The sequence below is a fragment of the Magnolia sinica genome, chromosome 4, assembly GCF_029962835.1.
Source record: "Magnolia sinica isolate HGM2019 chromosome 4, MsV1, whole genome shotgun sequence".
NCBI classification, from domain to species: domain Eukaryota; kingdom Viridiplantae; phylum Streptophyta; class Magnoliopsida; order Magnoliales; family Magnoliaceae; genus Magnolia; species Magnolia sinica.
The window spans coordinates 106017874-106042839 of NC_080576.1; the positions used below are offsets into that span (position 1 = coordinate 106017874).

The following is a 24966-nucleotide window of genomic DNA, read 5'->3' on the forward strand; positions in this document are numbered from 1 at the left end:
ATCACTCACACCTTTAGGGAACTTTCTCAACGAATAGCATTGAGTGGAGTCCCTAAACCCTTTGACCGACAAGATGCAGCAATAGCTAATAATCATAATGAGCAGCTCGGACGAGTTGCAGGAAATTCCCATGGTAATCGTCCCAATAATCATGGTCAGGATTTTCCATGCATGAAAATAGAATTTCCACTATGGGAAGGTGGTGATCCAATTGGTTGGATCTCACGGGCCAAACAATTTTTTTGTTTCTATGCACAACATATGACCTTAGGGTCAAGATTGCCTCCATTGATCTCAAAGGAAATGCTATCCAATAGTATAATTGGTTTGAGTGAACCCATGAGATTCCAACTTGGGAGGAGTTTGTTGATGGGTTGATGGTTCATTCTGGCCCCTCCATTTACAAAAATGTGCATGGATAACTTTCCAATATTCAGCAAACAACTTCTGTCCTAGAGTCCTATTAATAAATGATCATCTTGTGGGCTTTGTTGGCGCTGCAATAAAATGCAGTAGAAGGGACGCCGATGCAAGCAAAAAAGGTTGTTTCTCATTGAACCTGTTGAGACCCAACAAATCAAAGGAAGTGGATAATGATCTTCATGATCATGATCATGAAGGTATGGATACAAATAATATCCCTGAAGTTAATAATGACACAGGCAATTTCTGTTCATGCCCTAGCAGGTTATTCCGTCCCCCAAACCATGCAAGTTAAAGGCTACATCAAGCGACACTGCGACAGCTCGTAACAATCTTGATTGATTCAGGAAGTACTGACAACCTTCTGGATTCAAACTTCGGCCAAGTGGCTTGCTTGTCTGATGAAACGTACGAATGAATTCAAAATAAAGGTAGCATATGAAAGATGCTTAACTAAAACTAGGAAATGTCCTGGTTCAAAAATTCTTATGCAAGATCATGAACTCACCAGTCACCACCGACCTGTTTTTACTGTCATTGGATGAATGTATACAGTTCTGGAGGCCCAGTGGCTCCGCACTCTGGGAGATATCAATTAGAAATTTACAAACCTCAGTATGCATTTCTCGATGAATGGAAAGGAGGTAACGATAAAGGTAAGGGTGAAGGTAACTCAACCACATATCATCATATGGAATGATAGTTACGGAAGGAACAAGAAGTTTTCCTAGTACAGTGAAGGACGATGGAGAAACCGGAACTCTCTTCTGCCAAATTTGTGGATATTGATATGCTCTTGGAATTTTCAGATGTTTTTGATGAGCTTAAAGGATTCTCACCTTAGTGCTCTCATGACCATTGATGCCTCTACTTCCAGGAAGCGAGCCTGTGAATGTCAAACCTTATCATTATCCTTACATTCATATGCCCGAAATTGAGAAAGTGAGATGCTCGGGACGGGAATTATTTGGCCAAGTGTCAGCCCACACTCCTCCATGGTCCTCTTAATTCGCCAAAAAAAAAAAAAAGGAAGCTAGCGACTACGTGTGCATTTTTTAGAACGAAATAATTGTCAAGGACAAGTACCCGATCCCAGTTGTTGACTAACTACTTGATGAGCTTGGAGGTGCCCAATATTTTTCCAAGCTAGTCTAGGCTCAAATAACATCATCTTTGTGGTCATGAAGTTGATATTCCTAAAACTACCTTCAGAACCCATGATGGCCACTATGAATTTTGGGTGATGCCATTTGGTTTAACCAACGCGTCAACATTCCAGATTTGGGGTCAGTCAACCAGGCTTTGATGGGAAAAAGGTTGTGGAGGTTTGGGGTGGAAAAAGAATATTTGTGGAGAAAGGTGATTGCTAGCAAATATGGAAGCCAAGATGGAGGCTGGTGGATCAGGAGCTCATCTCTAAATAGATCACCATACATCTAGGCGGTTTCGAGCATAAAAAGTACATTCAACAAACAATCAAATTTGCAGTTGGCAATGGAGAAAAGATTCAGTTTTCAGAGGATGTGTGGCTAGGGGAAAGCCACTTGGGGAGATGTTCCTGCAGCTAGCAAAATTATCGCCAGAATGTAACATTCCCGATGTTTCTCTATAGTTGCAGCAGGATCATTTGGTCTCCCCCATGTTGAAGAAATATGTTCAATAAGGAAATTGAGAAACTCATGAAGCTTCAAGGGATCCTCCAAAGTTGCTCCCCAGCATTGGAAATGCAAGACAAAATGCAATGGAAGGCGGAAAAATCCAAGAAATTTTCGATCCGATCCGCCCTACGACAACAGGGATGAGCCGCGCTTGTTCTTCCTTTGTTTGGTCCTATGGGGCCCCGCCAAAAGTAGCAGGTTTGCTTGGCTTGTTGGCAGAAAGAGGGTTCTGAGGGTGGATAGCCTGTAGAAAAGGTTGATGGTGCTACCCAATATTTGTGTCATGTGCATGGAGGATGTATAAACAATTGACCACCTATTCATGCATTGCTATGAAGCTCAAAAAATGCGGAGCACATTATTAAGTATTTCAACGCTTCATGAGTAATGCCAGAATTAGTAGAGGACTTCTTCTTCGCTTGGCATGGTGTCATGTTACGGAAGGACAGAAATGTGTGTTGGAGATTAGCATTACTAGCCGGTATGTGGGTTCTGTGGGGGAAAGAAATGGATCGCTTGCATTAAGGCATTGGTAGATTGTAATTTTTTCTTTCTTTTTTAAACTGTAGCTCCTTTTGCTCACATTGTAGCCTTTACACCATCACAGCGCTTTGCTTAATAAAATTCAACTACTTTTCATAAATAATATTTTTTTTTAAATCCAGAGTTTGATAAATGATATTTTTCAACCATATCTTTGTAAGTTTACTTTAGTATTTTTTATGACATCATTATATTTAGTTCCTCTTTGTTGGATCATCTACAACATTTGTGGATTTCTCTTATCCTCCTACAAGAGCATTCCTTGTTTATCAAAAAATCTAGGTGGACTTTTGGGTGAACTAAAATGGAGTACTTTGGTCATATCGTGATCGTTTCTAAGGATGAAGTCACTGTTGATTCATCAAAAATTAAGGCTATTGTTGAATGGCCTGCACCTAAAACAATTGAGGCATTGCAACGTTTTCTTGGACTGACAAGCTACTATCAAAAGTCATAAGCAATGTTTTAAATATCGACAATATCGGCCAATATATCCCACGATATATCTTGTATCCCACTTGTGCAATACGAAATGCATAAGTAGTGCCGATATATCTCACCTATTTGATCCAATGAGCATTTTCGATTTTATATCCTTTGTTGTAAATCATGTTAAATCCATGTCAAATGGTTACAAATCCATGATTCTTCATGTTTTCCATGAAAAATCATGGATTTGGAGCTTCGATTTCGAGATTTGGGGGAAATGAGGCAAGTTGCAGAAAATTGGGAAAAATCGAAAATTTTCAATTTCTCGCAAATCAGTTGCAATCTTTGTATCCAAGCACAAAATCAAGCATGTAACCTGATCTAGTGATTTTTCTTTTGCTTTTGAATGTATTGCTTGTGTTTTCATACATGTCTTCTTATGTTTATAAATTATATGAATAGACTTTAAATATACTTGCATCAGTTCAGTAGGACAGTGCATGTATTAGGACCCCATACAAAGGAAACCCCTATTATGTGAACTTTTTTTTTGTAATGTTTTGATTTCTAAGTGTGTATTAGTCTTTTTCAACAATCCTTGAAGTTTCCTTGAAAAAATCGACCAATTTCCTGATGTTCCCATGTTTTCAACAACAACGATACAACTGATATATCCCATGCGATAACCGATATGTATCTGTATACCAAGGGTGCGATACATTATGCGATAACGATATTTAAAACATTGGTCATAAGGGGAACAATGGCAAAATTAGTGGTCCCTTAACAGCATTATTACGAAAGGACACCTTCGAATGGAGCCCGAATGTTGATATAGTGTTCTCAAACCTGAAGACAGCAATGTCAACCACATCAGTTCTTGCCTTTCCCAACTTCCATAAGTTGTTCATGATAAAATGAGATGCATCCAATGTGGACATTGGTAGGATGTTAATGCAGGAAGGCCGACCTTTGAACTTTACAAGCAAGGTATTGTCCAAAAACACCAAGTTATGTTAGTATTTGACGAGGAGATTTTGGCAATTGTCCATGCAATTACAAAATGAAGGCCTTATCTTATTGGTTGTTATTTTCAAATAAGGACGAACCAAAAGAGCCCAAAAGATATTATAAAGCAAAGAATTCCATCCATAGAGCAGCATAATTTCATCTATAGGGAAGATTGGGAGGAAATTTGGCATCCCTCTTTTGGCAAGTCTTTGGGCTCTTTGGCTCGAGAGGAACGATCGTTGTATAGGAATCGGATGAGGTAGGATACGGAAGTGTTTTTTAGAGCTAAGTTTCTTGTGGTGGAATGAGCGCATTCAGCTACTATCCTAGTCTCTCCTCAGGATTGATGGGGGTTGTTTGTTGTTAGCTTTCTTTTTCTTGTTATGTTTTTTCATGGCTTCAGCCCTTTTTCAATAAAATTATCAATTCTCAAAAAAAGAAAAAAAAAAAAAAAGTCTCTAAGCTTCTGAGAGGAAATTGTCTACAAGAAGGGGACAAAGAATGTGGTGAATGATGCACTATCACGAATGCCAGAAAATGCAGCACTTATAGCGATATCTATGCCTAAGTAATGATCCAGTGATCCAGCAACAAAAACCCTTATTCAAAGACTAAAGCAAGATCCAAATGTTGCACTGCATTATGTTACACTGGACCTCAGGTATAAAGGAAAAGTTATATTGATGGCTAACTCTACTCGAAGCCCAAAGACACTTCATGAGTTCGTGGATTTCCTCAACGGGTCATTCAGGATTCCTTCGCGCATATAAGCGTATCACACGCGCCTTCTGTTGGAAGGGAATGATGAAGGCAATCAAGCGGTTCATAGAAGAATGTGAAGTTTATCAAAGAAACAAGGGTGAGATGAAAAGCCTAGACCTCCTTCAGCCATTGCCTATCCCAACAAATATATGGTCAATGTTTACCGTATTGTTATCGCGTTACGTATCACACCCTTGGGATATGAATACGTACCGGTTATCGCATAGGATATATCAATCATATCAGGGAATTTATTGGACTTTTTGGAAAAACATGGGGAAACATTGGAAAATTGGTCGAATTTTTCAATGAAACTTTAGGAACTGTTAAAAAAGACATTAATACAAACTTTTAATCATAATGTCACAAAAAACAAGTGCACATTACAGGTTTCCTTTGTATAGGGTCCTAAGTTGTGCGTTGTCTGACTGGACAGAAGCAAGTATATTCAATGTTTACTCCTATAAGTAGATCAGGCCTCATACATGTTTGATTTCGTGTTTGGACAATAAGATTGCAACCAATTTGAGAGATATTGCGGGCAGAAATTTTGAATTTTTTCTAATTTCCTCCAAATCGGACCACCTGCCCTCAAATCTCTAAATTAGAATGTATGTGATGATGATCTCATCAAACACTCCTACATACTCTGAAATTGGGCCCAATTGCCAGCTGATGGATGTGGAATCTCGAAAAAAAAAAATCAAAAAATACTTTTTTTCCGAAAAATCATCAAAACTACATGAATTAGTAGATCGGGCTTTATCCATGTTTGATTTCGTGATATTGCAACCAATTTGGGAGAAATTGCATAATTTTTGAAATTTCCGAAATTTTCTCCAATTTGAACCACCTATCCTCAAATCTGAAACCTAACGATCAAATCCTTGATTTTACATGAAAAATATGAAGAATCAAGCATTTCTAACCATTTGGCACTGATTTTGTATGATTTAAACCAAAAAAAAAGAAGAAGAAGAAGAAGAAGATCAAAATGCAAAAACACTCACCAAATGAAAACGGGCCTCAAATCCACACAAAAAAAAAAACTTGATTCTGGCTTCGAATCTTTGTTTTTCTCCCAAAAGATTGAAAAGGAAGGACCAAAATCCACCTTAAATGTGATTAAAGGAGAAAAGAATCGGAAAAAAAAATGAGAAAAAAATCAAATTTTAAGGTTTTTTTCACTTAACCATAAACTCCCCGGTGTTGTCGATACTTTCTATCGATATCATTGGGTATCAACAGTACCAAGGAAAATATCAACAGAGAAAAGTGCGATATATCACGATATCGCACGATATTTGTGATACATTATGATCCGAAGAGATACATTGCGATATTTTTAGCAATATCAAGGAAAACGGACACTAAATAAGTGTTTCGTATCGCCAGTGTGCGATATTGATAATAACGGCCGATGTTATCGATACTGCAATCAATGGATATGGTCAGATATCTCTATGGATTGTGTGGATGGATTACCTCTATCAAAAGGGGAAAAGAAAAGGCAATATTTGTAGTCATAGATTGCCTCACAAAGTACGCCCATTTTTTCCCTATCCCCTCCATATACTTCATCTACCGTTGCTCAGCTCTACATTGATAACATTTTCAAGTTGCATGGAATGTCAATGTCCATTGGCAATGATCAAGACCCCATTTTACCAGCCACTTTCGGAATGAACTTTTTCAGCTACAGGGAACCCAACAGAACATGAGCATATAATGCCACCCTCAGATTGACGGTCAAACTAAGATGGTTAATCAACACTTAAAAGACTATCTACGTTGCTTCACAGGTGATCGAGCAAAATAGTGGGTTCATTAGCTCCCATGGGTAGAATGGTGGTATAACGCCACTTACCATTTGACTACTAAACGAACACCATTTGAGGTCATGTACAAGACCCCACCTCCTCTCGTCACCTCCTACTCTTATGGGTCTTCAAAGGTGCATAAAGTAGATTGTGATTTACGAGACAGAAACTGTGCTCTTCAACTTCTTAAGAATCATCTACAAGGTGCTTAGTCCAGGATGAAGCAATAAGCAAATAAACCACGGACACCTAAGCCCTATACACAACTATCATTAATGTCAGTGCTTCAATGAAACTCTCTCCACGTTTTAATGGGTCTTATAAAGTGATTGAACAAATAGGACATGTTGCTTATTGGCTAGATCTTCGATTTGGATCAAAGATACACCCAGACTTCCATGTTTCATACCTTTAAAGAGGGGGGGTTGATCATGTCATCACTCAAAGCCAATTGGCCCACATTTCTTCAAATGTTGAAATTAAAATTCAGTTGCATGCTATCTTGGATTGACAGTTCGTTAAGCGACATAACCAGCAGTGACTGAGGTCCCTGGTGCAGTGGGAGAATTCTCCAATTGAGGATGCTACTTGGGAATCTTTTCACTCTGCAAGAGAAGTTCTCGGAGTTCATTGCTAGTCCACCTTGAGGACAAGATTAAAATTTAGGGGAGAGGAATGTTACTATCTAAAAGCATGCAATCCAGGAGCCTACCACAGATTCATTGCAGTTCTATTTATTTTTTCTATTTTGGTCCTTTTTCCCTCTACAAAATGGAGATGCCGTATGGCTTGGAATAAGCAATGAAAATCTGCCAATATGCTTTGGAGGACCGATTCACTTGAAAAGACTGACTTCTTTTCCCTTTTCTTCTTCATTTTCCCCCTTATTCTCCATATATCTCCATTGATAAAACTTCAGTTCTATTACAATCAAATGTTTTTGTTTTTTTTTTTTTGGGTGGACATCCAAAGCACATATGAAAGTACCACAAAATCAAGCCAGTTTATTTTCAAATATAAACACATTTTTATTAAAGAAACAAAAGCAAGACAAATCAGGATTGCTTTTGAGTTGAGTGGATCCTATTGACCATGGAAAATGAAAAAAAAAAAAAAAAAATTAAAAATCCGCAGCAATCCATGCAAATCTCAGCTGAGATAAGAAAGGACCATCCCTTTCTTCTCCCAATTGTGATTTGCGCAGAGAGCATTCCATCCACCACTAGAAGAAGAACTTTCAAACTGCTCCCTACAGCTTAATGGCCACATCTAGCAGAGCAGACATTTCCACCCAAGAGTGGCAGCATTTCAGATCCTACTTGATATATGGCGCTCATGGTTCATGGCAGAAATTATAATTTTATTTTTATTTTTTTTTAAAGAGCCTTCTTTGGTTACAAATTTGAAAAGAAGTACACCATTCCAGACACAGATTAAATCAGATCCTAACTAAGATGAGATGAATTATTTGCGATTTGGCAGAAATCCAAACGTGTCCCAAATGTTTAGAAATTAGAACCAAACACAAATTAAAGAAAGACGCATCTGCTCAAACACAGAAGAATTTGGAATTCATACTCCCACCCCCCAAAACTGCTTGTTCAAACCATATAAGGAGCTAATTTGATGTTGTAGCCGCTCACACAAATAACAAATACAACCAAATTACCGATGTAGGGATTGATATATAATGTTAGTGGTTTGAAAGAACACTCCCCACAGAAACAAATAGTCATAAACTCTCTGCTATCTTTTCAAATACCAAGATCTAAAGAAATCCAAATTCCTGTAGATCACCCAAAAAAGAAAAAAGAAAAAAACCAAAAAAAATCGAATCAAGATTTTAATAGGGCATTGCCTTTTGTATGTGAGGCGAGATTGCAAGAGACCAAAAAATCAAATGCAAAGGATAAAGAAAATGATATTCAAGAGATCGAATTCTACGTTGTTAAGAGGATCGGATCGAAATTCACGATGTCGAGAGAATCTGAATTTTCTACATACCTCGGACGAAACCCTAGAAATCATCTTTTTAAAAGTCTTCGGTCTTTTCTCGATCCGCTTTAATACGAAGAAAAAGGAGGAGAAATGGTGTGTCTGCCTGTAGAAAGTAGGGTTCGCGTGGGATTTTGCCGCTCAAGCGGTCCTTTTTCCATCTGTACTGAAGACTGGAGAGAGAAGAAGTCGGGAAGGGATTGGCGGGAGGTGAGACGAAAGAGACCGTCCCCGCCGTGAGTGGCACACGTGTGTGGCATCTTGACCACTCGTCACATTCTACCGTCCACGTTAGCTTTGCACCGTTAAAAAAGTTCTTGCACTGTCTAGTTATAAAATTTGTGGGTCCCATTGTATCCTTTATCTGCAATTACTATGATCAAGCAATGTTTACCGTCCAATTAATAGGGTATGAATTGGATCGCCGTACATGTACCTGACGGTCTGGATTCCCGTACATATCAGGTGTACATTGAAGAGTCACGGCAATTTTCTGGGAGCTGATTGCCTGTGATCCCAGGCACAGAGATATCTCTGTGCCCGGGGCTGTGTGGGGCCCACAGAGATGTCTGCAAAAAATCCACTCCGTCCGTATGATTTAAAGACCACGATAGGACAGGATTTTAACAATTAGGCAGATCCAAAACCCATGTGGGCCATAACACACGAAACAATGACCATCGTATGCTTGCAGTGACAGATTTTTTGTGTCAGGATGATAATTTTTTCTACAGTTTATCTGAGTGGTAGTAATTCTATGAACGGTTTGGATGGAATATAAAGATCATAGTCAGCTCCAGGAAGGTTTCATTAGTGGTCATTGTTGTTCCCACTGTTTTGTTGGTGTGGCCCACCTAACTTTTAGATCGTACTGATTTTTATAATCAGTTCCTACTGTCATCTTTAAAAAATATACGTACGGAGTGGATTTATGAGGCACGTTTCTTTGGACCCCACACCGCCCCGAGCACAGAAATATCCAACTACCCGAGGGGGTTTGGCGCATGATATTATATGTGATTAGGTGGGATGGAACTTCATTTGGTCCGTAGCGGCAATTTCATTCAATGTTTGGAAATAATGAAAATGCTTCGAAGTACATTTGCTCCCGTGCTCATTGCTATCGATGTTAGCAAGTTGTGCAGGTCTCACCATGATGTGTGAGCTATATCTACACCGTTCACCCATTTTTCGAGATCATTTTAGAGCATGAGCCAAAAAATAGGTAGATCTAAAGTTCAAGTGGACCCACAACAAAAAATAATGGGGATTGAACACTTACCGTTTGAAAACTTATCTCGGGCCACATAAGTTTTGGATCTTTCTCATTTTTTAAACCCATGTAATAAAATGAGTTTACAAAACAGATGAACAGTCTAGATATAACACATATGTTATTCTCAATAATTTCAAATGATGGCGTGTATATCTATTCAATGTACGGCAAATCAAAAATTGAATCCCACCGTTTATTTTATGCGTTGTGCGAACGGGCGTTTTACTGTCGCTGACTCGCTGAGGATTCCGGTCCGGAGCGAAATCCTGTGCGTGTACACCAGCGCGTACGCCAATAAAGCTGTCTAGGCCCACCATGCTGTCATTTTCAAATCCAGTCCGTTCATCATGTGAGAGCCTCGATACTAAGTCCCTCTGTCAAAATTAACTTAGATATGCAGCTCAGGCGAGTCAAACCAATGGGAAGTAATTGGCACGAGACAACAACCATATTTTTGAGTGTGGGGGGTCCCTTGTGTGCATATTTCATCAAACCCGTTAATCGTGTGTACCACACCATTATAAATGAAAAATCAAAATTCGTCCTGATCCAACACTCAGGCGGGCCACACTGTATAAACTTAGAGGTTTTAGTCGCAATTTAAAATTTTTCCAGATGTTGTATCCCATCTTCGTGTTCTATCCACCTAAGATCTTGGATCTACAGTGAAAATAATGTTTCTCAACTGATGGATGGATCAGATTTCATACATCACAACTTGATGGGCCCCACGTAGCTTGTGTGTTGTACGCGGTGCGTAAAACGGGTGTTAGAGAATAGACACGATTGCGATCCGGACCCAGCACGTGACGACACCACGTACGTAGGTTTCAAAAGTGTAATCACGAGATGGAGACGCCCTAGCTGTCGGCATGTGGACCACGATCCGAACCGGGTATAATCGGGGATATTCGTACTCTTGCCGACTATGATCGTTCTGCTTGCACAGGGAAAATGCCACGTGTTTCAAATGAAACCGTCCAGATCAGGGACTTACTGTATAATCCCGAGGCTGACTAACCGAAGGATCCTAACCTTTGATTAATCAACATTCTTATTGAATTTCAACCTTAGAGTATTTTTCATTTCGATGGTAGTTTGAGGAAATGGATTGGCTACTCCCCTGCCACCAGCCATTCGGTACTATGCGGGCCATCACATGTATGTGTTTCATCCATTCCATTCATCTATTTAAAAAAAAAAAATCATTTTACGGTATTAGGCCAAAAATGAGGTATATCCCAATCTCAAATGGACCACATTATAAGAAACAATGTTGAATGAACCATTAAAGGTCTGTTTGGATTCGCGTATAAGATTGTATTGCATTGTAAATACAATACAGCAAATGTACAACGGAGGATGTACACTGTATCGAGTGTCCTTTCCAAGTTCGATCCAGTTGTTTGAGACGGACTGGCTTTGCATATGTATTCAGGGGATGTATGCATGGTCAATGTTTGGATTGGAAATCTTCTATGTGGACCTTGTCTTCACCACTTACATTCATTACATCATTCAGCACCAAGTCATGTCTATGTGAGCCCCATCACGATATATGGATTTCATCTAAACCGTCAATCAACGTATATAGATTAACATATAGTATGAGTCAATCCACTGTTCAGATTTCGTCACAACATCATCTCCAAAATAAGGCCAACGTTTTCAACACCTCAGATGTCATTAAAACAAATTAGAAATCCAAAGCTACAAAGTGGGCAGTAGCTTCGCATGCATCAATGGTCGATTGGGAACGATAGTAAAATAAACAAATCCGATTACTAAGTGAAGCAAATAAATCACAGTTATACAGGTAACGCAGCACATACAATACGATAAATATAGATTACATTACGAAATAGTCGTATGCTTTAAAAAACAAAAAAAAAAGAAGACATATATATATATAGAGAGAGAGGGGGGGGGGAGAGTTTAGAGGGTGTCACAAAAGGAAAAGAAAGACAATCTCATAAAGATAATGACGAAGCAAGTCCTCAGCTTTCTTCATACATCAGAAACATGAAATAAATCATGCAACTACTACGTATATAAGCACGACTCCAATCATAATTTTCATAATGTCATTCATAATTCCTTCATCATCAGTATGTTGAAACATGTCCGAATTCGAGACACCCAAGCCCTACACTCTATTTCAATCTTCGTTAGTGCCTGGTGGGGGTCGAACGGAGGCGGAACCATCTTCAACTCTTCTCGACAATCTTACTTTCATGTTTAGAGACGCCCTATTACGTACACCACCGTTGTTACCCAACCCATGTTGCTGCAGAGTGGCCTAATGACATGTAATTGACATGTAATTAACTTACTATCACACCTCAGATACAATGGATGACACCGAAAACGAACAATAATTCTTAAACTTGTCTTCAAAATTTTCCGTAAGCAATTTACGTTCATACCTTGAATGTGGTCCACTCTCTAACAGCTTCCCCGTGCGTTCTGAATGATCGGTGTCTCGACCCGCTAAATCTTTCAACCTATTCTCAAGCATCATCCTAGTTGTCATATATTTCTGGCATTCTACCCAAAAAAACGACATAGTATTTACTCATTTCAACCTACAAACAAAACACGTTGTCAAAATGGAAGTGCATTGTGTGCCCATAGATTTATTGAGGTTCTTATATATAACTCCGAAAATCATGTTGGTCATGCAATATCCTCATTTTATCTCACCTGAAAAAGTAATTCATGTTAATTACAATCTCCTCTCAAATTTTCCTTCTATATTCAAATGAAAAGAAAAACAAATTCCGCCCTGATGTGCATATGTATTTACATCCTCTTCAGAATTAGCAGTATCCTCTCATTAACCAAGTATGATTACATGAAGTTAGACTGTAACACCACAAATATGAGTATATAAAAGAGTAATCATCTCTGTTCATAATATTTATCAATAGTTGAGTAGGTAGATGGCACACATAGGATTGAGTTGTCAGTATGTAATGGATAGAAGCTTTAATTTCAGAGATGAATGAGTTATCTGAATAAAGAAATACAAGTATAATCAGTTATAAATTCAATCTGAATAGAGTGAAAATGAATCTGAGGCAGACATCACACCAGGTTCCTGATTTAAGGTCTGAACCATATAGTGGACAATATATCAATCGAACAAAATTGAACAAATCTGGTCTGCAAGTCTATTGCAATCATCACAGCACGTTCCTGCATTATATTTATAACATACATTTTAGGTCGTATCAATGAATGAGAGGTGAAGAAATCTGCTCCTCATTTCTGAGGCTGACATCACAGCATATTCCTGCAATCTGTTTATAGTCATGTAAAATAAAAGGATTATCACAACAAGCATATTTAAATGAAAAGAACTATTGGGATGGTCCGACCATCAACACATACAAAGTCCAAAATTATATGTCAGAATAACAGCACGGGCTAGACTAAATCCCACAACATCCAAACTCATCCAACCATAACAGTTATACATGAAATTTAACTTTAAACAAGTTTAAAGACGTGCAAAAAGAGTGAAACAGTTTCATCAATAACTCAAAACTAAAGTAGCAAATGGAATGTATTTCTTAAACCGGAATACTGTGTTTAAGTAGTTTTTGCATCCATTCCTTACGCCTCTCGTGGCCCGTCTTCATGAAAAATTCGGTAGTGACAACGTACCCCTACATCATCCATGCAGCACGCAGTTGATCCTCAGGGCTGAGTCCCTCTACCTCTTCAAGTATGCTCAGAATTTTCTAGACTCGGGTCATTTTCTTCCCCTGGGACATTGTAATAGTGAGAGACTTCACGGCATCAGTCACTTCACCCATTCGGTCGCCGATTACATCACTCGGTTTTTTCCTTTTTGGACGGGACAACCGGTAGCAGTAGAATGGGTGTTCTTTGACCCCCCCAGAACTATTTAAGTTTGCTGCATTTACCCTATTAAACCGATTAGATGCATCACTGACATGGGGGGCTGAATCACTATCGTGGCCATCGCCAGAGTCTGAAGAGAGGCGAACTGTATCAGTCTCATATTCATCTATATTAGAGTCAGAATTCAACTCATTTCTACTTCGTCGGTGACCCGAAAGTGGTGATGAGTAAGCTGTGCTCGTAAAACAGCCATGAGAAATGTCATTCCCAAACATGAATGACAAATCGTGGTATCTGTCAATATATTTGCCACACACCTTTTTGGTGAATGAGTGAGACTGCAAGAAGTGAATATCCATCCCAAACTTCGTCTATCGCTATCACCATTTTGTTTTCACTGTCCCATCCAAAGTCGGAGGCATTCAATATGTCTTGTATGCCCCAAAATAATCTTTTTAACATCGGCAATTTGTTAGAAATATGTTTTTTCTTAAGTTCAACACCACATTTATTAGAAATTTATAATATGGTGGCCTTATAAGCCTCTGGTTTGAATCTCATATCACTTTTCCTCCCGAGGTTTACTTGTTCTACCAGTGCATCAACTAATGCATTGTTCATATGGTCAGACCATTGAATTCGCCCACTTTTCCTACTAACTGAACGTTTACTTGTGCTGCCTGTTGTCATATTTTTTTTACTAGGGCTACAATAAGCCTACTTGGTGATGCCGTGTTTTTTTGGAAAGCATGTCTCACGTCTCGGGGAACCCATTTCATGTAAACACCTTTTTTCCTTTGTATGCATTTTTTAAGAAATTCATATTACCTACGCATTAGTAACAGTTAATGGAAATAGAAATAGTTAATATAATAACTTACTTGCAAATTAAAGGAAACCATGTACTGTGCAGATTAAGGCATCTTGAAATATATTAGGACAGCTACTGTTAATCCGGCATGCCATCAATATTAAATTTAATGTCATATAAAATATCCATGCACGATAAAGTACCTATCAGATCCAAAATAAAATAAGAAAAAACCAGTTCAAAATCTCACCAAACAAACACAATATTTAAAAGAAGACAATTTACTGTTACACAAACAACATAATACATTAAACATAAGGAAGGCGAAGTCAATGACGCTGTCAGGTCCGAGGCAGACTATCAGCCCACATCCTAGATGCAATGTCATCCATTTTTTCGTCCACTCTTCTCTGACTTTATTTGCCAAGCAAAATAACGTCCGATTTTCTTCGATCGTACTTACGTCCACAAAAGATGGCGATATGTCATTAGCACTGTCTGTAATTTTCTTAACGGTTTCTGTAAATCCGTCTTCACCACATACACGGATGAAGTTATGTATTACACAACATTCTATAACAATCTTTACTTGAGTTTTAAAACTGAATTGTGGTGCTACATGGAGTATAGGGAAACATCGTTTCAACAGTTCAAAACAACGTTCAATGACATTTCGCAGCTATGCGTGACGATAATTGAATAGTTCTTTCTTATTTGCAGGCTTTCGTCAAGTACGAAACTCATTCAAATGATATCTGACACCTCAATAAGATGTCATAGAGCCAGGGGAATGCATATAACCCGCATCAACGACATAGTACTTCCCTACACAAACCAATGTATGGGTATTACAAATCTGTACATTTGACCTTTTACAATTATTTTTGTTACAAAATCACATTTGTGTTTAATTACCATGAGGTACAAGGAAACAATCCGGTCAACGAGTTAAGGCATCATTCAAAACACGAGCATCAGATGCTGAACCATCCCAACCCACAAGCACATTAACAAATTTTATATCAAATGTACAAGTTGCGGTACATTTTGAGACAAATAACCATTCCGATTTCGAAATGTGACACTTGATTCCTTAGGCAAATGTGCAGGTATATGAGTCTCATCGAGTGCCCCAATACAATTCTACAGAAATATAGTTATGACTTTTAGGTTATTCTTTACAAATTAGCACATAATTAATTCATTTCGAATATGTAAATCACTGCTGATTTTACCTGAAAATATGATAACCACATAGGATTATCAAATATTTCTTTCAATGTATGTAAACCTAGAAACTTGACATATTCAGGATAAAGACCAATCACACCATCAAGAACCCTTCGGAAATGACGATTAACGGTCTCACCAAACTTGGAAAAGCGGTGACCAATGACCCGATTTCTTACATTGTGGCCTATTGTATGGAGGAACAATACCACTTGTTCCTCCAGACTACACCTCCTTGAATCCGAAAGTAAATTTCGATCTCTTAGTAGAGAGCATAGTTCGAAGAACTTATCCCGACCCATCCTTAACTGTGCTAAACAGTCAGCATCACTCTTTTTTATGATTCCATTTATAAATTTATTTCTCTCAATATCACTATCTCTAGGCTTTGCCTTCAGACAATATCGCTGGTAATATTCAGCAACGCCAATGACACACGTAGGCGCTGCAATAACGGTTAATGCATCAGCTACTTCCTCTTCATTCCATTCGCTACTGGAAGACTGATCTTCGCTATTTTTCCAGAATGAGACCCCATTTTGTCAAATGGAGGCTTCGCCTATTATTATGCTCAGTTATTTTGTAAATTTTAGTACATAAATGACATAACTCGAGTATATGTATAACAATGAGTACAAGTGTACTTAAATGAAAAAAGAGAACCTGGCATACGACTTCTTAACAGCAAAGGCACATATGAGATATATATAAATTTGGGGATAAATAAATGGAAGCAGTTTTTGCAATCTCACATGATACAGTAAAAAGAAATGAGTCAGTGATTAGAAAAATCTTAACAGTCGAACGATAGGAAATTACATATATCAGGAAGTGGATGATGGCCTCATACACGTGTATTGAATTTAAACATGATCAGACAGAGTATAGATACACACCTCTGTTCATTGTTAATAAACTGATTAGTATGATGATCTGTATGTATGCAAACAGTGGATTCTGCAAACAGCGGTCGTTAGAAAAATCTGTATACTAATCTGAATTAACAAGCGATATGAAAGTAGATTGGCAACAATATTCCGTGTAAAATGTAACAAGTTGCTAATAAAATAGTTGAAATCTGATCTTATAGTCTTTCAGACAGATGTATCATGAACAATGAATTGTTCATAGCATTATGGACAACAATATCTACAATCAGCAGGTTTCGATTTGCTGTATGGAGACATTGTAACATATTGAGGTTGAAGGATTACCTTCTACATTCAACGTAACACTACAGGAAAAGAAAGCGATGGATGGGTTTACAGAGCAGTGGTTTTTTGGGTGGAAGGAATTGGGCGATGGAAGCATCTGTTATAGGTAAGAACTTGAAAAAGAGTAAGCATTGACAGATGAATATCATGAATATTCGACCAATGTATGACATGCAGTGGTCATGTCCCAGCAGTCATGAGGTGAATCCATCAACAAGATTCTATTCAGATAAGATTTCTCCTCATATACATCTGGATATGACAGATAATGGAATTGAAATCTTTCGCCGGATAGACCCTCTGCATAGGGTATAGGAGAGAGGTGTATACGAAAGTACGCATCTCCTCTTGTAAAGGAGGGTACATGAGAGAAATGGTATCTATGAATGAAAGGAGGGATACGATCCATTTAGAAGAAGGATCGGCTTTTGTCCCAGAATCTATGTTGGGAAGAGAAAAAATTACCTTCATTCGCTTCTGCCTAACATACGGTATGAAATTTTTGTCTATAACATAAATCATGTTTATGAAATGATGGCCATAAGATGAGGACACCCCACCTTCCACGTACGCGAAGAAGACGAAGCAAGAATCAGCGTCTACGTCTAAGATGTGGCCGTAAACCCATCCATTTCTCTGGCGAATGGGTTGAAAACGACAGAGAGGGAGAAGGATGATGCAGGAAAATGAGATGGACGCACGAAGCACGGTGAGATTTAAGAGACTTCTCTGCTGTGAGACGCGGTGCAATGCAATTATATCGCTGCACTGTCCGATGTTTAGCTGATGTACTATCAAACGGCGTGTCCACCCTTACCTAGTTGGGCGATGTATTTGCATGCCACGTACCAAATCGGATTTCAAATCCAATTCAAACACGGTATATCGTATTTATTTAACTTAAAACAATACAGTACGTTGGATCCGGACGATCCAAACAGACCCTAACAGCTTTTTGGGGGCCACAAAAGTTTTGGATCAAGCTGCTCTTGGTTTTTTTCTTCATCTGGGTCTGTATGACCTAATCAATAGATTGGATGTCAGATAAACAGTACGGTGGCTTTAGGAGGATTTTAATGGTGGATATCCAATCGCTATTGTTTTCCTGTGATGTGATCCACCGGAGATTTATATCCCTCTCATTTTTGGGATAAAGCCCTAAAATGATCCGTAAAAATGGATGAAACACATACATCATGGTGGGGCCCAGAGAGCAAATGATCCGTAAAAATGGATGAAACACATACATCATGGTGGGGCCAGAGAGCACCGACCATCAGCCACCGGGCTGATGGTGATGGCAGGGGGAGTAGCCAATCCGTTTCCGTAGTTTGAACCATCTCTATTGTTTCTTACGTCTGACTCAATTGAGTATAAGATCTGCCTCGTTTTTGGGTGGGTGGATCCCTAACAATGGCCCCACCGTGATGTATTTCCTTACATCTACTCTGTCCATCCTTTTTAAGCTCATTTTATGTCATGAACCAAAAAAATTAAGTAGATCCAAACATCATGTGGACCACACCACAGCAAGCAGCTGCAATTAACCATTAAAAACTTATGTGGGTTTCAAAAGTTTTGGATCAAGCTGATATTTGTGTGGTCCCTTCATCTAGGTCTTTGTGACCTTATCAACAGGTTGGATGTAAAATAAACATTTCATTGGTCCCCAATAAGTTTTTAACGGTGAGCATTCAATCACCAATGTTTGCTGTGGTGTGGACCACCTAAGATTTGGATCTGCTCAGTTTCAGGGCCCACCGTTTTCCTGTCCGAATAGTTCAAGCTACATGCGTTGCACTTGTTTGTAAGTGCACGTGCATGAACCATCGCACTATGCTCGAGTATCAAAATCCCTAAGCGTCCCTTTCAGCTGTCCACTCGATCGGAAAGGCATTGCACTCAGCTTACGTGGAAAGAAAGAGAGGTTTGGCAGCCCACACGCAAACAAGTAAACCGGTGTGCCAGGCGATTGTGCGAGGATCTGACCATTCGGAATTTAAGAGAGAAGTGGGGTGATATATGCTAGAGGACAATTTGGATGCTAAAACTCTGAAAGTAATTTTAAATAAGCTACTTTAATGTGGACCGTCCATCGTGCGGGGCCAACGTCGGAACATCCAGCACGTGGGGTTCGCCGTCAGTATTAATTGTTTATCACGTGGGTCTTACCTTCGAGGTCAAATGCTAATCATGCAAGCCTACCTTGGATGTGGACCGTCCATCGTGTAGGGTCCACTTTGGAAGTGGGTTGTCCATAGTACGGGTCCAACTTAGATGTGAATCATTGGGGGCCGACCTTTTTTGGTGTGGACAATCTATTATGTAAGGCCAACTCTAATGTTTATTGCCCATCATGTGAAGCTCACATTTGATGTGGAAGTCCACCATGTGGGTCCTACTTTTGATATGGGCCTCCATCATCCGAGGACACTTTTGATACGAACCATGCATCATGTAAAGAGGTGTACATGAGTGCATGAAAAAAAATTAAAAATAAGAAAAGTTTTTTTTTTTTTTTTTTCTTATGAGTTTACAAAGAGCCCATGTGGATACCACTAAATAAGTTACTTTTTAACATATATTAAGTAATTAAGTTACTTTTTAATTTAAATTAGCTTAGCGAGCATTATTGTAAAAATAACTTATGTGCCAAAGCTAGTCATTTTAATAAGTAATTTTTTTTAGCCTTTTAACTTATGACTTTTCTATTCGTTATCCGTATAAAATGTGAGCCTCACATGATAGATGGCCCTATATTAATGTGAGCCCACATATAAATGGTTCACATTTAAGGTTGTCCCAGAGTGATAAAAAGCCTATGTCTAAAGTAGGCTGATATGATGGACGACTCGCTTCAAAGGTGAGGCCTACATGATGGACATTCTACAACAAATGTGGGCTCTACATGATGGCAATGGATATTGATGATGGTTCATATTAAAGTGACTCCACATGATGGATGGTCCACATAAAAGGTTGGCCCCTAATGATGAATGACCTACATCAAAGGTGAGGCCCATATGATGGACAACCCACATCAACGGTGGGCTCCACATGATGGGTGATCCACTTGATGGGCAATTAATAATGGTGGATCCCACATGATCGATGATCCACATCAAGGTGGGCGCCATATGATGGATAGTCCACATCAAAAGTGGGCTCCACATTATCGGCGATGGATGTTGAAGTTGGACCCCACATGATGGACAATAATAATGATGGTGGACCCCACTTGATGGATGACCAACATCAAAGGTGGGCCCTACATAATGGATCATGCACATTAAAGGTCGGATCATAATGATGAATGGCCCGCATACAAGGTGGGTCCTGTATGATGGACAACCACATCAAAGGTTGGCCCCATATGATGGATGATGGATTTAACAGGGACCAAATAAACTTGAGAGATAATTACTTATCATGTTAGAAATCAAACAAGTTTTTTTTAATTTTTGAATGATAAGTATGTTGGATAGCAAACATATTTATTGATTGAATAAGTAGAAATCGAGATAAACTATTTATGCCATAAGTAGCTTATCTAAAGTAACTTATGATCAAAACAAGCCCCAAATAAAATTAAGTTAATAAGTTATTTTTTGAAAAGAGCTTACTAAACTAACTTATATTAAATAAATAACTTATTTACGGTTGTAAGCAGCCCAAATGGAAAATAGATATGTGAATCAACAATAACTAAATGCTAATGGCATGTAACGAAGGATTACATGAACTACCACGTATCAATAACACAACTTAATTAAAAATTACCATTTACGATTGTCAAATATAAGTACGTTGAACCCATAGTGAAAAGTAAAGATTCCATACATAAATGATAATTGTCTTTTTCATTGTCGTCCTACATTAACATGTGGGCAGGATGCTTTTTCATCAAGATAAATTTATTTTATATGTGGCCTGTATAACTATTTATTATAGTCATTTTCCATTTGCTCCTAGGTAATAGCTTCAACCACCATATCACTCAACAAAAATGCTCCATGTGTGTATGTTTGAAGAAGCCCATAAATAACTGAAGAGATTTGAGTCGAGCTCGGCCCAGCTCAACCTAATCAAAAACTTGGTTGAGTTGGGTTGGGTGGAGTTGAGATCAGGTTGGGCTTGGGTTGGAAATCCACAACCTTACCCGAGTTGGGTTGGAGTCTAGTCAAGGCCCTGGGAAACTCGACCATATTTTGCAAATAGACAACCATCCAATTCAACTTGCTAAGGTCCATTAGTTGCACAGTGTCGATCTTCAAACACCGTATTACCACTTCTAAATGTCGATATTGAAGAAACCACAACTGACAATCCTAGTTATTAAACAAATGTCTTAAATCTTGTAAGTCCGGAATGCTCGACCAGTCGAGGGACTGGCTCGACTAGTCGAAGGTCCCTTTGATTGGTTGAAGCCTTCCTTCGACTAATTGAGGGTTACGCAGATGGTGCGCGGTTTATGCGCGGACTGCGTAAATTTGAGGCAGTTTCTAGGAAGGTGCGTAAGTGGGGTTTCCCCATCTATAAATAGGAGTCCCTAGGGCCATTCTAAAGTATGTTAAGGTTTCCTAAATGTATTCTAAGGGTTTCTAAAAGAGTTTTAGAGTTTCCAAAGGGTGTAGCAAGGGTGAGATTCGAGGTTGTTCGAATCGGATAAGTCCTCTCTCTTTGTAATTTCTATTTTCATAGTGAAGAACTGTTGCTTTGTGCCATGTCTTTTTCCCACAAGGGTTTTTTCACGCTAAAGCTTTGTGTTCTCTTGTGATTGCTTAGTGCTCTTGGATTGCTATCCTAGATCCATATCTGTGTGATTCCGTAGACCAAATCCCAACAAGCCTAACCATCCAATTATTGGATCCCACTGTGGATGGAATTGGACGAATGCCCCAAAAGTTTCAACAATGCCTACCATTTCAAATTGTCTCACCGGCTAGGAGATACAACAAATTTTAAATTCAACCGGAAAAAATCTAACGGCTAAGATCTTTCCATCTTCCAATGTGGGTTTTGGTACATGATACATCCACTGCTGATCCATTCCTTTCCTATCGTGCATCTTTTTTTTTTTTTCCCTTCTTTTGGTTGACCTTTTCTAGAAAGAGAAGGATTCCTCTACAAGAACCGTCGATTGAGGCCGACAATGGTATGGCACCCAGATAGCCCACAATCATTAGAGCCATCACGTGAACTGTTCAATTTGGACATACGGGCACATGAGTTATGAACTATTCAAATTTAGTTAAATGTGTATGATTAGAATAATGATGGGTGTGCCAGAGTTGTACTCAACTTGAATTCTTCATTGAATGCTTGTAACCGCAGATGCTGAACTAGCTAGATTAAAACGAAACTTGTGAAAATTGACCTAACTATTCAGCTACTAATTGCTATGATCATGTGATTTTAGAAAGGGAGTGTTAGTCCTTCAAAATGAGATCTTTTTATCTTAGAACTAAGGATTTTTCTTTCAACGGTAATAATATATTAGGTTTCTCTTTAAATAATAAGAACTAAAAAGAATTAAAAATAAGATTGAATTACTGATTTTATAAATTGAAACGTAAGTAGTACAACAGTGAAAAAAATAAAACTAAGTAGAGAAAAAGAATAAATACATGTGATAGATTGTGCTGACAAGACTAAGACAGTGAGCCGATCGCAGTAAGAAGTCAGCAGGATGTGATTGGTGATGCTTAAGTAAAAACTTGATAATCAAGAAAATTCAACCACGGTGGTCGTAGATATTTAGCATACTTCTAATGCATGCGGAAGCAATGCATTGGACAATAGTGAGAACTAAAATAATAGCTCCAAACTTATTGCAACATCGATGGATAGAAGTGGAGTAACTAAAGTTAAGAAACTAAACTAAAGGGATTAACAGCATTGCGCTACAAAGATATTGATGGTTTGTGATGATATCACCAGATGTTGCTTTTATAAACTTATAGGGAGGGTGGACGCATGGTGGTGGTTTCTGTGTGAATATTTAATTACATAACAATAGTTTATCCCAGTAGGATTTAGAATCCTTAGGGTCTGTTTGATTTTCCATGATACATGTAAATCCTAATAAATAAGTAATTATTAATTTTTCACCAGGTTTGAAAATGTGAGAGTCATTCCACCTCAAAAATGGATACAAAAGTGTTGACTTAAATTCATGGATCCCTCCGATGTGTATATGATATATTTGCACCGTCCATCTATTTTATTAGAACATTTTGGGGAATGAGCCAAAAAATGAGGCAGATCCAACGCTCAAATGGCCCACATGAAAGGAAACAATGGCCTTAATTCGTCCATTGTTGAAAGTTGTTTCCTTCATTGGGCTCACATCGAGGCTTTTTCATCATCTAATCCCATTTACATGGTAATTACAGTTGAGCTGAAAAATCAAATATGTGTGTATCATTATATGATATGATTCTAATTTTGGATGGCTTTCCGTTATTCACTCATAATTCCTTGCTGCCTCTAAGAAAATATCAAGCGAACTTAGGAAAATTTTCCTTTTCGATTTTATCTGAGATGGCCTTGCCGTGTGTAGGCTGAATTACAAAGAATTTGGCAATAGTAAGTCTTCATAAGCTTCCTTAGCACGCTAAGAGTGACTCATGTTGCTTATGCGTCCGTCATCTACCCTGCAAATGATGTACACTTTTTTTCAGGTGCAGACATGTGTATGACTCTAAGTGTGTCTCCTTTTGGTAGGCTACATGTCACTAAGGTAAGTGTTGGTAGTCTCTCTTGGGGTGGGTATTCACTCCCCAAGTATAGGGTTGTGATGTAGTAATAAACTTGATAAGACCGATGTCGAATCCCAAGGGACTGAAACCTATACGTAATCTAAAATTAAATAGAACTAGAACTAGACTAAGATGTAATGTAAATCAAGCGATTATGAGGGAATAATTGTGAATAAATTAATTAAAAACTAATAAAAATAAGGATGGGAACTAGAGTGCCAAGGATCCACTTGTAGCAATTGGGAAGTTACCTTATATTGATTCAAGGACACAACCGGAATCAGAGTCCCATCCTATCTAGTTGGTAAGAAGAGATTTGTCAGATCTCTGAATGTCTCATGGATATAATCATCAACAGATACGATTGTTGTAGATTTGGAAGTAATCCCATCACCTAACAATGCCCAGGAGACTATGGCAAACAACAGCAATTTACCAAACCCACAACCAATCACAAGAGAATTGTGAAAGTTAGGAAGGGGTTCCGTCACCCAACCATGCCAAGGAGACAATGGTGAACAACAGAGCCTCCTAAGTTCACAATCTCATAATAGAAAGAACATACTCAAAGCTATTGCAGATCTACTGTAATGTCAGTCACAATAAACCATTAAAAACTAAAAGTATTCCTTAATAATCAAATTAAAATCTGCAAGAGTTCAATAACTATGAATCAAAACAAAGCTAACAACTCAATCACACTACAAGCTTCACCTCTTAACCCTAGCTAAGAGGTTCAGCTCAACATAATTAGGCTACCCTTAAAAGAAAGAAAAAATAAAACAGAAAAATAAACGACACTACTTGATGCTGATGATGCCTCCACGGCTGCCCGTCCTCGTCCCCGTCCAAGATGACCCCACTGCACCTCTCTCTCTCCCTCTTTATAGCAGCAAGGACGATGGCTGGGTCGGTGGAGTGTGTAACAAGCAACTCTGTTTACGTAGGAATTTTCTTATCACTCCCTTCTTGTGTGATGATTGACATGCCCATAATCAATGCTCTGGAATAAAAATCCACTCCGTTCACTGGATTATACTCAAAAAACCAATTGGAAATGGCTAGATTTTTTTATTAGATTTAGTGTGGCCCACATCATTTTCTGCTTTGCCGTCCGTCCTATGTTTGGACTGATAGGAACTCATCCTCGCTGTCGCATCTTA

The 24966-nt window shown here is 38.6% G+C and overlaps 1 protein-coding gene across 4 annotated transcripts in view; it reads right to left on the minus strand.

Moving 5' to 3' along the window:
- The window catches only part of LOC131243661 (uncharacterized), a 39807-nt gene extending 30972 nt beyond the window's left edge, over positions 1-8835 (minus strand). For 2 of the 4 annotated variants that reach the window (XM_058243159.1, XM_058243157.1), the window contains exon 1: positions 8651-8835. The gene's annotated coding sequence lies outside the window, so the exon portion shown is untranslated. Of the gene's footprint in view, positions 1-8590 lie in introns of all 4 variants that reach the window. The other 2 variants (XM_058243158.1, XM_058243160.1) reach the window with 2 other exon arrangements.
- Between the last annotated feature and the right edge of the window lie 16131 nt (positions 8836-24966).